A 14,875-nucleotide genomic window follows, 5' to 3' on the forward strand; every position below is an offset into this window, starting at 1 on the left:
GGATTCATGCTATTATTGAACACATAACAAAGATGCTTATTCGACCGTGCAATGAATGAGGTCCCAAAAGACTTATACAACAATACCCATGTAGTGAGCGTTAGGTTAGCGAATCCTAGACTATCAAAGCCTTAGGTCACTAGGCACAAAGTCCCCTAGAACTTAATAACCCGAGTATTAAAGAGCTCACTCTTGATCAATTATGCATAAACATATACTTTTTTTTCTTTCTTTCTTTCTAATGATTTCTGAATGAGTGGTTTTTGCTCCATCTCATTCAACCCTAGACTACTCATATAAATATGAGCCGGCTACGAGCCATTTGACACCTAGCCTTATTCACACTAGCAATGAAATCCTGCTTTTCTCCAGTTTAAAAATCAGCATTCTTACGTCATTACGAGAATAACAAAAATTTTAAATATAACCAAGTGATTAAATCTCAACAAATAAATAAGTATGATCATGATCTAGATCAAAAGCAACCCTATAAGACTTTATGAAAAAAATTCTAGCATGCAAATCAATTCATTAGACTTAAACAACCCTCTATTCGTCATCACCACACTCAAATCAACATCAACTTATCAATCAGAAATAGGTCAACCTAAGGGATCATGTTATATGCATGCAAATGCAACTATATGAACTCACATAAAAACATAAACAAACATGTCCTATATGAAAAATCATGCAAAAATACGAATGAAATACAACTAAACATGCAACATGAATCTATATGAATCTATATGGACACACACAAACTAATCCTTACATTATCACCCCCAAACTTAAAATTTTCAGTGTCCTTATTAAAGGTAATAATAAGGATTTCAGGCATACCTAGTTAGCGGGAGGATCATCCTTTTCGGGTGGAGGATCAGGTGGCCAATCAACCTCGACACCAGTGTCTCAAAAAACAGTACCGAGAGCGTGTGTCAAATCTTCAGCAAAATGTCGATAAATGTCATGCATAACCTCAATATGCCGAATCAACCTTCTATACTGCGCATCACCAAGACCAAACCTATCAACTGTCTGTGGTGCACGAGAGGGAACATCTGGCAGCGGTTTGAGCTCAAATATGGGAGCTTCTTCAATAGACGGCTCGAGACGCTCCTAAGAAATTTTTAGCTCTGCTGACCCAAGAGAATTGAATGGCATATCCAGCTTCCTCTTTTACGGAGGTGCATTCAAAACCTGCAGTTGCTCTACTCCTTCTTCATCTTCAAGAACTGATTCCCCTATTAAGGCTCTCTCTAAGGTATCTGACTTTGGAAATTGCTCAAGCTCTGAATTCACGACAAAGTCGACCCACTCTACTTTAAAGTATTGCACTTTATCTGTGGGTAACTTTATTTCCTTGAATACATTAAAAATGACCTTCTGATCTTGAACCTTCATCTTAAGCTCTCCTTTTTGCACATCGATCATAGTTCGGCCAGTAGCTAAGAATGGTCTCCCCAAGATAATGGGAATCTTCTTATCTTGCTCAAAGTCCAGAATTACAAAATCAGCAGGGAACATGAGCTTATCCACCTTAACCAAGATATCCTCCACTACTCCTCGCAGATAAGTAATGGAACAATCAGCCAACTACAAATACATGTTCACAAATTTTGGATCAAGTAGTCCAAGTTTCTTGAAAACTGACAAGGGCATCATATTGATGTTAGCTCCCAAGTCATACAAACACTTGTCGAATGAAAGATTGCCAATAATGCAAGGAATAGTGAAACTTCCAGGATCCTTAAGCTTCGGAGGCAATTTTTATTATAGAACTGCACTGCATTCCTCCGTAAGAGCAATGGTCTCTAAGTCATCGAGCTTCACTTTCCGAGAGAGAATACCTTTCATAAACTTTGCATAGCTAGGCATTTGTTCAAGAGTTTCAGCGAAAGGTATGTTGATGTGAAGTTTCTTAAACACCTTCAGAAACTTAGCAAATTGCTTATCCAACTTCTGCTTCTACAGCCTCTTAGGAAAAGGAGGTGGATGATAGACATGTTTCTCCCCTGTATTACCCTCAGGAGGAGTGTGTTCCACAGTTTTCTTCCTTGGTTCCACCTTGGAATCCATCAGCACTTCATCTTCATCCACAACTTCAATTCTGAAACTTGAGATTTTTCAGGCTCTTCGTCTTGCTGAATGTGGGGGCTTGCTACATTTCCAGACTTCAAGGTGATGGCGTTCACCTGTTCTTCAACTTCCCTATTACCTGGATTGGATTCTATATCTCTAGAAGCATTCCTGGTGGTCGATTCAATAAGGCGTTAGCAATTTTCCCTATCTGGTTCTCCAGAGTCTTGATAGAAACGGTCTGGCTTTAGCATATAATAACCTGGTTTTTGCACATAAGTCGCAATTCCTTCAATTCAGATTTTGCATTCAAAGATAGACCTGCACCTTCATGTGTTTGTTATTGAAGTTGGATTTGTTGTCTTGGTGCATATTGCGATTGTTGAAAACCGTGAGGGTTGAATTGTTTTGCTGTATTCTGCTGATAAGGTTGTTGCATCGCACTCTGATTTTTGCTCCAGCTGAAGTTAGGATGATTCCAGTTGTCAGGATGATAAGTGGCTGGAACTGGTTGATGCGAACTCTGAAAGTTTCTCACAAACTGAGTTGATTCACTAGATATAGTGCATTGCTCTGTCGCATGTGAACCTGCACACAGCTCACAAACACAGGTTATCTAATTAACACAATAGTTATCCAGAGAATCGATCTTCATAGACAATGCCTTTAGGTGAGCAGTGATAGTCGTAGTTGTATCCACTTCAAGAACTCCTGCTACCTTGCCCTATGGCAATCTCTGAGTTGGATACTGATATTCATTAGCAGCCATCAGTTCAATAAGATCATAAGCTTCCTTATAGCTCTTTGCCCATAATGCTCCACCTGATGCTGCATCGAGTATGGGTCTTGACTGTGCTCCCAAACCGTTATAAAAGCAATTGATGATCATCCAAGCAGGTATTCTATGATGAGGACACTTCCTAAGCATCTCCTTATACCGCTCCCAAGCTTCACATAGAGATTCTCACAATTGTTGCACAAATTGAGTAAGAGCATTCATGATTGCAGCTGTCTTCACCATAGGGAAGAATTTAGTGAAAAACTTTTAAGCAAGATCTTCCCAAGTAGTGATAGAATCTACTGGTAGAGAATGCAACCAGCACTTAGCCTTGTCCCTCGGAGAGAATGGAAAAAGTCTCAGTTTCACAGCATCTTCAGAAATATTATTGAACTTGAAGGTGTCGCAGATCTCGATGAAATTCCTAATGTGCATATTGGAATCTTCCATTAGAGAACCCCCAGACTGAGAAATGGTAAGATTAGCCAAGATTTACAGAAATGGTAAGGAAATTTGTGTGGTGGCTGGACACCCCATGTTTGTGGAAGCTAAGAAGGAAGAGAAAGAAAGAATCGGGAAAGAAAAGAAGCAAGCTGCTCTGGATGCTAAAAGGCTTAAACAAAAGAAAAAGCAAGCTGTTATCTTGGCCAAGCTTCAAGCTGTAAAAAGCACAACAGAAATTCTTGTACAACCAACTGTAATTGCTGAACCTAAGAATCTGAAAGTGCAAGAAGAACCACAGCAGAAAAGAAGATTCAGATACAAACTCCATTCCAAGAGGAAATTGAACTGCAATTGCTGAACCTAAGAATCTGAAAGTGCAAGAAGAACCACAGCAGAAAAGAAGATTCAGATACAAACTCCATTCCAAGAGGAAATTGAACTTTAGTGATGAGGAAAAGGAAGACCATATTTCCAAAATGTCCATAAGTACAACTCAAACATCAAAACCCTCAGTGGTATTTGAAGAATTCAAGATGGTGGATCCAACTAGGAATATACATGGTGAGCCCATAATTCTAAAGGATGAGCCAGTGGACTGGGACAGTTTGCCTATTCCTGAGCTAAATTTTCCTATCATCAAGACAAAGAAGACAAAGACAAGAGCTAGCAAGAAAGTGAAACCAGTGATTCTCAAATCCAAGACCCTGGTCAAATCTAAATCCACAGTCAACAAAGAAGATATGTTGTACATCTATGACATCAAAGTGTTTTCTGACATTAACCTCTACTTAGATGAATTGGAAAAAGTTAGAGGAATTGATGCTCACAGACATCTCCCTAAAAGACTGGTATTCAAATACAAGGGAGGAAAAGAGATGATATGGCCACTTCACAGAATTCTTCTAGAAAGCCAATCTGTGTTAATAAAGATCTACTCATCTTTCAAAAAGAACTTTGGATACCATGTTACTGCTAGAAGATTAGTTCTAAAGAAGATTGAGGAGCTGAGGAGTAATAGAGCCAAAGATGCACTTCCAAAAACTCTATCTATTCCCTTCACAGGAAAGAGAGTGCTTTTGAGGCCTTATTGGTTGATGGAATTCGGGGATGAAAAAGGGGTTAGAAGATTTTTCATATTGGAGGACCAATTGAGTATCTCTAGCAATGAGACTCTGTTGGAAATGCAAGGAATGCTAAATCTCTCAGAAGTTGATGAACTTGAATTCCATAGAAAACTCCAAAACCATATAGAAGAGAACAACAGGAGGCTTGGGAAGAAACCTAGACAATCAAGGAAATAGACTTATCTGCTCAGACTAGAGGAACACCTTGATAATGATTGTGAGATATTCCTTTTATACTTTGTATTGTTCAATTTTCAGTAAATATTGCAGCACTTATCAGTTTTATCTACTATTTTTAATTTGTATTTTTAGAGTATTTTGTTATCATCAAGTTTCTCTTAATTTATGGCTACAATTCCAGTAGACATAAATTGGGGGAGATTGTTAGGAATATGTTGTGAACTTGATGATAAATCATACAAAACACCTTAGTATATTTAACTTAGTGAATTTTGTAGCACTCGACAGATGATCAAATATAGTCCCGACGGAGGATTCAATATAGTCCTAACGGATGATGATTTGATATCCATCGAGTGAGCAGCTTATGTAATAATAAGTATTGTAGAACATTTCTGCAAACAACTTTATGTAGATTCTGTAGTAGCATATGAGTCATGTTGACTACTAGTAGATATGCATAATAGGTTGATTAATTATAAATATAAGATGTCTTGTAATTCTACATAAGTGAAATGGAGTCAAGTGTCAAATAGCTACCCGACGGATGATCAACAAAGCTACCCGACGGATGATCAATAAGCTACCCGACGGATAACAAGCATGTACCCGACAAATGATCAATTCAAATATCTGTTGACAGTGACAACACAGTCACATGCGTTGGGTGTTTGCAAAAGGAATGTGGCAGCCTATTTAGCAGGAAATTGAGAACAAAGAAGCATTACCATTTTCATGCTATTATGAAATTATTCAAAGATGCTGGAATAGAGTAATGAAGCAGCATGGAGGTAGACTTGATAGGTTTTGTTTTATTATCTTGTCCTATTACCATGTAAACTTGGTGATATATAAACCAAGTGTAGCTAGTAGAACAAACTCAACTAAGCAAACACATTTAGAAGAAAAATAGAAAAGGCTGTAACTGTTAAGAATTTCTCTGTAGTTTATTTGTTCACTTGTAAAGCAGCTGTGAGCCAATTTGAGCTTCACAGAGTTCTCAAATCGATATATATAAATATATCTTTGGTGAATACTTTCAAATCCACCAAAAAGTTTTAAAGACTTGTGTTTTTATTACTTTGCGTTTGATTTACTTAATTCCTTATTCCGCACTTTGCAAATCAAAACACTTATATATATATTGAGTTAGAACATTTTTATAAATCTCAAAAAGAAGCCAGAATTACATTCAACCCTCCTTCTGTAATTCTTGTTGTATTGTTAAGGAATAACAGATAACAATGGGAACACTGAATCAAGGGGAGCATCAGGAAACAATAGTGGTACTAATCAAAGAAATAATAGAGAATTCATGGATGGATCAAGGGGGAGGTTGGTCTTCAAGGAGTCAACTTCCATCTACAAGAAAATGGTCTAAGTCACACACACCTGACTTAAGCATTGGAAACCCTGACAGTTGTGTAAGAACAAGAAAAGCCACTCGAAATGAATGTCTTTATAATTCTTTTATCTCAAACTGAACCTAAGAAGGTTGAAGAAGCTCTGAAGGATGTTGACTAGGTCACAGCAATGTAAGAAGAGCTTAATCAATTTGAAAGGAACAAAGTCTGGACTCTTGTGCCAAGACCAAGGAACAGATTTGTAGTTGGCACAATGTGGGTGTTCAAAAATAAAACTAACAATGAGGGCATTATTACAAGGAATAAAGCAAGACTGGTTTCAAAGGGTTACTTACAACAAGAAGGCATTAATTATGATGAAACATTTGCTCCAGTTGCAAGGCTAGAGGAAATAAAAATCTTTCTTGCCTATGTTGCTCACAAGAAGTTTAAGATGTTCCAAATGGATGTGAAGAGTGTTTTCTTAAATGGAAAACTCGAAGAGAAAGTTTATGTTGAACAGCCTCCAGGGTTCATTGATTTAAGGTATCCAGATCATGTCTACTTACTGGATAAAGAACCCTATGGACTGAAGCAAGCTTTAAGGGCCTGGTATGAAATAATTGCTCTATTTCTGCTAGAGAGTGGTTTCACAAGAGATACAATTGATAAAACTCTCTTTTATAAATACCATGGTAAGGACTTGTTATTAGTACAGATATGTTGATGATATCATTTTTGGATCTACTAATGATAAACTTTGTGAGAGATTTGCAAAGCTAATGCAGTCCAGGTATCAAATGAGTATGATGGGAGAATTGAGTTACTTTCTGGGATTACAAGTTAAACAGACTGATAAAGAATCTTCATAAAGCAATTTGAACACACCAGGAATCTACTCAAAAGATTTAGAATGCAATACTGCTCAACTGCATTAACTCCAATGGCCACTGCAACCAAGTTAGATCTAAATACTGGTTCTTCAGTAGATATAACTAACTATAGAGGTATGATTGGCTCACTCCTATATCTGACTACTAGTAGACCTGATATCATGTATGCTACATGTCTTTGTGTAAGGTTCCAAGCTAACCCTAGAGAACCTCATCTATTAGATGTGAAAAGAATTTTGAAGTATCTCAAAGGCACCATGAATCTGGGATTATGGTATCCTAGAGATTCAGACTTTAAGAGAATTGGATATTCAGATGCTGATTTTGCAGGATGCAAAATAGACAGGAAAAGCACTTCTGGAAGCTGCCAATTTCTTGGTGGCGGATTGGTTTCTTGGTACAGCAAGAAACAAAAGTCAATTTCCACATCAACTGCAAAAGTAGAATACATCACTGCAGGAAGTTGTTGTGCTCAGATTCTATGGATGAAGAATCAATTACTGGATTATGGGTTAGACTATTCTTCTATTCTTATATATTATGATAATCAAAGTGCTATTATAATGACAGGAAATCCAATGCAGCATTCAATGACTAAGCACATCAGTATCAGATACCATTTCATAAGGGAACATGTGGAAGCTGGTATAGTGGAATTGGTCTTTGTTCCAACAGATCAGCAAGTAGCAGATATATTCATCAAGCCTCTCTGTGAAGCTACATTCACAAAATTGGTGAATGAATTGGGAATGATATCGGGACAATTCTCAAACTTTTTTAATTAAGTCTGATGATATTATTGAAGTATGGTATCTTATTATTTGTTAGTACTTGTTAGATACTGATTCTTATGCTAAATGTTGATGCCATGATAACATACAAATTGTGCTACATGATTTTATGTGAAAACTGCATGTTAAACTACTGATTTTGCTTACATATTCTGTTATTAGTTAAACCTGTTTGACTAATAGGTTATGTCAGTAGTTGATAAGTCCTGATAGTTGTAATTAAAATGCTGATAATGGTCAAGACTTGATTGATTGTTATACTTTATTGATTATTTTGACCTTGTTCGAAATAAATTATTAAGCAGTATTTTTAATTATACAGTGAGATAGTGGAATATCTTTTAATTGCTTAAATGGGTTAGTTATTGATGCAAGTATCTTGTAATACTTGAGTATTTACATTGGGAATAGGAATCTGAAGAGAGAGATTACTTTTTATTTAGCTAGATACGTGTAATCGTGTATTTGCATTATGGTCAATTATTACATGGTTAATTAAAGAGTCTCTTCAGTTTCTGAACTTCTTTTCTATAAATATAACCCTCCACTTTCAAAACTTATCACTGCCTTTTCCCTCACAAATTCCAAATATACTCATTTTCTTCATTCAGAATCTATGGCCACCATTTATTCCCTTTCACATGGAGTTTATCGTCCAGTAGCAATTCCTGAATACGGAAGATTGTATTTCGACATTGGTCGACTTAGGGTAGTTTTACTCGGCCAAGAGTATTCTCTCTATGAGATTCCACAGTCGATTTTTGATCGAATGAACTCAGATGACACTTAGTCTCTTCATCTCTTTCTTGCAGTCAATACATTCTTCTATTCCACCATATAGTATAATCTATGTTTTTATTAAAAAACAGTCCATTTACTCTACTTTACCATCACCTGAGGATATCCCTGTTGTTGTTGAAGATGTAGTAGCATAACAGTCCATTCATAAAGTTTCATTCATTTCAGAATCACCACAGCATGTTAAAGAAACTGAGGTTCTGGAAGTTAATCTCGAAGCTCCAATTCATTTATCTACAATACTTGAAGATGTGGAGTTAACTGCTGAAGGTGTGGAAGCTTCTGAAGCAACTAGATCACATACTGTACAAATTTCTAATTATATTCTACATGTTGAAGCTGATGATAAAGTTCAGCAATTAGTACAAAATCCGTCTACTGTTGAAGAATCTAATGATGGTGAAGAAGTTAATGTTTCTAATGCTATTACAGATCCTGAGGATAATCTATTCTTCCCTGAATATATGCCTATGCATGTGCGACAACAGATGATGAAAGAGTTAGATGCTACGAAAGAAAAGGATTATTCTGATAATCTCTAAGATGTTCATTGGAAAGATAATACATATCCTATTTCCAGAACACAGGCTGTTACACATCTGGAAACAGCTGAACAGAAGATTACAAATCCTGATATGCTGAATCATCTGAAAGTATCAAATTTAGTTGTCAGATCCTTACACACAGCTCATGAAGCAACTACTACTCAAATCAATCAGATTAAAGAATCTTTGATTGCTTCAAAGTTGACTACTCATCAGGAAATTCAGAAACAAACTTCACTAATAGTTTCCAGACAAACTTCAATTCAATCCAGTCAAGCTAGATTGGAAGTTAATGAAGATCAAATGTCTGCTCAACTTATAAAAGTACAGAATTCAATGGAGCTGATTATTTCTCTACTGCTTGTTGATGATGCCAAAAAGGGGGAGAATATTCTTAAATCTAAATGCAAATAGTTGTCATTGATGCTGAAAATTCTGATGAAGGTAATAAGGGGGGATAGAAGGATAGCAAAAGGAGAAAATAATAGAAGAGTTGAAGATTTGACTGTATGACTATAAATAAAAAATGCAAAAATCTTCACAAGTCACAACTGTCGCTGATGAAGACCAGGGTATTCTGGAGATAGAAGCTGGTGCTGAAGCAAGTCAATTTCTTCAATCTCTGAAAGACAACTCTATTCTACAAGGATCCGAAGATTCAATTATTTGACTCGGAGGAGATTAGAAGAATATGTGCAAAAGAAAATCCAATAGTTGATCTTGAACAGCTAAGGCAAATGGAGGAAGACTTCAAGGATTCCATGAAGATAGAAAATATTGATATTGCTGTTATTTCTCAAGTACTTTATGAAGATGATCCTTTTAACAGACCAACCAGAGGTGTAGTTATAAGGGAAATCAGTCAAGCAGAAGATCTCATATCACAAGTTACAGTAACTGTTGACTTGAAGCTTAAAGGAAAAGATAGGAGAGAATTCAAAGTTTTCAAAATCTAAAGCCAAAGTTGTTGGAAAGAAGAAGAAGCAAGATTATGGAAGCACTCTGATCTGAGGAAGTAGAATTAACCTCTGACATTGCTCAATTTAAAGAAGTAGTTCAGGATGAAGAGTAAAGTCTGATATTCACTGAAGCAAGATTGAATATGCATAATTGATTCCTGCATTTAGATAGTTTTGACATCATCAATTAGAACTTGACAATATTTCCAAAATGAACAACTTGGGGGAGATTGTTATGAGCAATTGATGATATCAAACAGAAACTATCAGAAGCATCGACGGATGATGACTACATTGACAGATAATGACATCGACGGATGATGATGACATCGACGGATGATGATGACATCGATGGATGATGGTGACATCGACAGATGATGATGACATCGACGGATGTTGATAATCGATGGATAATGATATCAACGGATGATGATGTCAATGGATGATGAAATCAGTATTTGTCACATCAGTTGATCTTTGAGAAGGAAAAGGAAACAGGAACTCAAGGCAGTGAAGGACTTTATCTCAGAAGCAATTATATAGGTTTCCTTGTTGTTAATAGAATAGGATTCCTTATACATTATTAGTTGTGCTCTATATAAAGCAAATATTAGGTTCATGCTATAAGCATTGCGACATTGTTATATCTTTCGCATAACCTAACAGCTCTCAAGAATATTTGTTCATCATTTCGAGAGAGTACCATTGTAATAAGTTTTTATCAGTTAATATAAAAAATGTTAATTCTGTTGAAGCTTTGTCAAATTAATTGTATAAACTGTATGCACCCCCCCCCTCTACAGTTGATTAAGGGCCTAACACTTCAAGGGTACAATATTATGGGACAAAACATTGTCTTAGTAAAAGCGAGAAGCAAGTTTGAGGAATACTCCAAAGAGTGAAAGTCAAGGACTATGGTGGTTGAGGACAACAAAGCTGCGCTCCAAAAGAAGTATGAAGATCTTGCGAGGATGAAGAAGCTGGAGTGAGGGACGATGGTTAACCTCTACCATCAGATAGATGAGTTCCTCCAATTGTAGGATCAGCATGATGATGGGATGCTTCTAGTGAACATATCACTTGGTTGGGATTCGGCCATTACTAAGGTCCATAGTGTCTATCTTGATGTTTTTTAGCTAGAAGACTTACCTAGTCCTTTGGCTCATCTGACACTAACATAGTTTCCCAAGCGTCTGACTCAAGGCCAGTTGTGGCTCCTCAACACTCCAGCTCTAGTTCGAGCCGTTCAGGTTCTAGGGGAAAGCACCTGTTCACGACATTCCTAGAGGAAAGGCCACTATGCTAGGAAGTCCTAATGGTAAGGCGTCATCCAAAGATGCCTTATATGGAAAGGTTCGTGAGCCCATTCAAGGAAAGAAGATTCAGAATGAGGGTTCCTCGTCTTCCTCTTCGGGGAGCTCTAATATTTAGACAAGTGAAGATGAGGATAATGAGGAGGTCACCAAGAGGGCGCAGAATGGAGATGAAAAAGAAGGCTCCTCTGAGGAGTGATCTTTTGGCCTTGCATGGCCTTAACTGCCTCTTGTGGCTTTTAATCAGAACTCATTTATTCGTGGTCCTTTGTGACCTTTAGATATTTTGTATTTGTACCCTAACTGTCCTCTAGGACTAACTTGAGATCCTTCGGGATATTTTATCTTTTTTGCATTACTAGGTTGACTGTCTACTTAATTTTTATTTTCGTTATTCGGCCTTTCATGGATTGCACTTATCCAATGCTCATACATAATTAATCGACAAGATGATAAAAATAAACTTGCATAAATAGATAATATCTAAAAAATTTACATAGAATAGAAATAGTTTCATCGACCTTACTACTACGTATACTACTAAGTACTAGAAGCATAAATTGCTTGTCCTAAACATGATAAACCCTTAGGTTTGATGTGTGCTAGGTTTGAGGTACCTCATCTCCGCCCAATATTTCTAACTTGTAGGATCCTCGTCCCAATGTCTTCTTGACCTTGTAAGGTCCTTCCTAATTTGGGGCCAACTTCCCTTTCTCGACAACTCATGATGTCTCAATCTTCCTCAAGACCAAGTCTCATTGTTGGAAGAACCTTTTTAACCCTCCTATTGTAATAGAGGGAGGCTCTCCGTTGATGCTCTGCACTATGGGCATTGGTGAAGTGTTTATTTTTATCTAACTGTAAACGCACGGTGTCTATTACTAGTACAAAGTGGCAAGTAGGTCGTATCCACAAGGAGACAGGTTCAACTGATTTTGATCAAGTTATTATCAATTATTTCAAGAATGGGACGATTGTGTGGAGAATAATTAACTAGATAGTAAATTAAACTAAATTAATGCTAAACTAACAGATTCTAAACAACGAATTAAAAATCTAAGGCAATAATGTCCATCATGCGCACATAATAATCGGTTTCTAAGCAAAAGTCACTAATTGGTCACGCAACTAGAGTTTGTCAATCTCTCTCGAATATTAACATTATCGAAACATGCTTACACATTAACAAATTTTAATAATTCAATTAATTAGGAAATTAAAGCAATATTAATTTCTCTCGAGCATTAATGCTCTCAGAAATCTAATGATGCTCCCGCTCTCACTTTCAATTCTGTTAATCATATGTGTGCCTATAGAGAGTAAAACCTCCCGATCTGTTACTCCTATTTGCATAGAATTAATTCATCATATCGGTCGATTACACAAATTAATAATTAAAACATAATCAACTAGAATTAGTCGTAATCAATCAAAATACAATGAAAATCATGCCAAGATTATCGTGCAAAGAACACAGGTAAAACAACTAAGAAAACAATGAAACATAATTAATCTATTAATCTAATAAGAACATGTAATTAAATCAGATAAGAAAACCTATAATATTCAATCATGTCACGAGACTAAAATCCATGGCTTTCTTATCTATATATAGAACTCTAACTATATTTTACGTTTCTAAACTAATAACAATCTCATGCCTCTCTAATAATACATGTATTTTATTAATCAAATAAAATTACAAGTTAGACTTCTAACCAAGTAGAATTCTCTAATAAAAATTTGTAGATGTTTGTTCACTGCCATTTCTGGGTTGTTCCAGTTAAATTATCCTTACTGGGCCATCCCTGAATTAAAAATAATTTTACAAGCTTCGCGTGGGCTATAAGATCGTTATAAAGGGACTTCTTGAACTCAAGATACGACCCAAACAGTATTGGAAGCCTGTGTAGCCCAATAACATGAATTTTATTCTACTTCCACTCTAAAATTAGACTTTTAAATCCAAATCCTTCCAATTATAGAATTTCTTTATTTCCTACAATAAAACATCAAAACCTATTAAATAAATATCCAAATTAATGCAAAAAATAATAAATATGAAGACAAAATCATCTAATATATATATATATAAATATACTCTATCAGTTGGCTTCATCTCGAACCTCGTCAATGAGGTTGAGGGCGAGCCTCATGCCTTCCTAACTAGTTTTTGATCCATACGCTTCAACCCTTGGTGATTCCGGGGTGATTTCAAGGGGCACTACTGCCTCGGCTCTGTAAGCCAACATGAATAGGGTAACTTCAGTTGTAACTTTACAAGTAGTACGATATGCCCAGAGTATGGGTAGCAATTCGTCCACCCAAGTATTTCTTGAGCGTTCAATTCTCTTCTTTAGTCCGTCAAGGATAATCTGATTAGCGACTTTTGCTTTCCCATTTGCCTGAGGATGGGCAACTGAGGTGAATTGGAGTTCTATGTTGTTTTCATTACAATATCCCTAAATTCTTTGTTGTCAAACTGTTGCCTATTATTCGTAACAAAGATGCGTGGTATTTCAAATCGATATATCACATTCTCCCAGAATAATTAGGAATCTTACTGGTGGTTATCTTGACTAGTGCCTTGTCCTCAATCCACTTAGTGAAGTAGTCAATGGCGACCATAATGAACTTCATTTGTCCCTATGCTACAGGAAAGGGACCTAGTATGTCCATTCCCCGCATCACGAAGGGGATGGGATATCTGATGGACGTGAGCCTTTCAGAGTAATGTCAAACTATAGGAGCGTTCCTATGGCATCTATCACACTTCTTTACATAAACCTTTGCACCAGCTAACATTGTTGGCCAGTAGAACTCCGATCGTGTTATTTTATGAGTTAGGGCCCTTCCCCCAAGTGATGTCCACAAATCCCTTCATTGATCTCCTTAAGTGCCTCCTCCGCCTCATGAGGTCTCAAGCACTTCAGGTATGGGATAACGAAAGACCTTTTGTACAATAGGCCTTCGATCAGGGAGTACATAAATGCTCTTACTGACAACTTGCGTTCCTCTTGGGCATCATTGGGGAGACAACCTGTCTCTAGATGGTTTTGATGGGGTCAATCCAGCAGCTAGTTACACCAATTGGTGTTATCATAAACAAATAGTCGGGATCCTCAGGTTTTGGAAGTTGATACTTCTTGGATAGTTCTCGATTTTAGATGAGGCAAACTTGGACAGGGCATCGGCCGTAGTATTCTCCTATCTCGGAAAATATTTTGCGTGGCATTCATCAAATTAAGTCAGTATTCTTTTCACGACCCTTAGGTACATGGCCATGGCATCATTTTTAGTTTTAAACTCCCCATTGACTTGGGAAACACGAGCCTTGAGTCATCACAAATTTTAAGATTATTTGCTCTCACGGCTCTATCCTGGCCTAAGATGGCTATCAAAACTACATAGTCTAATTTGTTGTTCGTAGTTGGGAAGTCCAACATCAAAGTATATTCAATCATGAACCCCTCTGGGCTTTTCAAGACTAGGCCTGCACCACTAGATTTTATTTTGGATGCTCCGTCAAAATGGAAAACCCAGTATTCCTTCAGAGTTAAGTCTTCAATTTTCTCGTTCTCTCCTTTTTCTGGGGGTACTATCTCTTGCCCCCCCCCCCGACTTCTTG

At 36.9% G+C, this 14,875-nt stretch overlaps 1 non-coding gene across 1 annotated transcript; it reads left to right on the forward strand.

Moving 5' to 3' along the window:
* Positions 1–2,978: 2,978 nt before the first annotated feature.
* Positions 2,979–3,083, forward strand: LOC141722235 (small nucleolar RNA R71). Its single transcript, XR_012575256.1, has one exon. It is a non-coding gene; the product is annotated as a small nucleolar RNA R71 (small nucleolar RNA).
* The last annotated feature ends 11,792 nt before the right edge of the window (positions 3,084–14,875 follow it).

This window comes from Apium graveolens, chromosome 4 (genome assembly GCF_009905375.1).
Source record: "Apium graveolens cultivar Ventura chromosome 4, ASM990537v1, whole genome shotgun sequence".
In the NCBI taxonomy this organism is placed as follows: Eukaryota; Viridiplantae; Streptophyta; class Magnoliopsida; order Apiales; family Apiaceae; genus Apium; species Apium graveolens.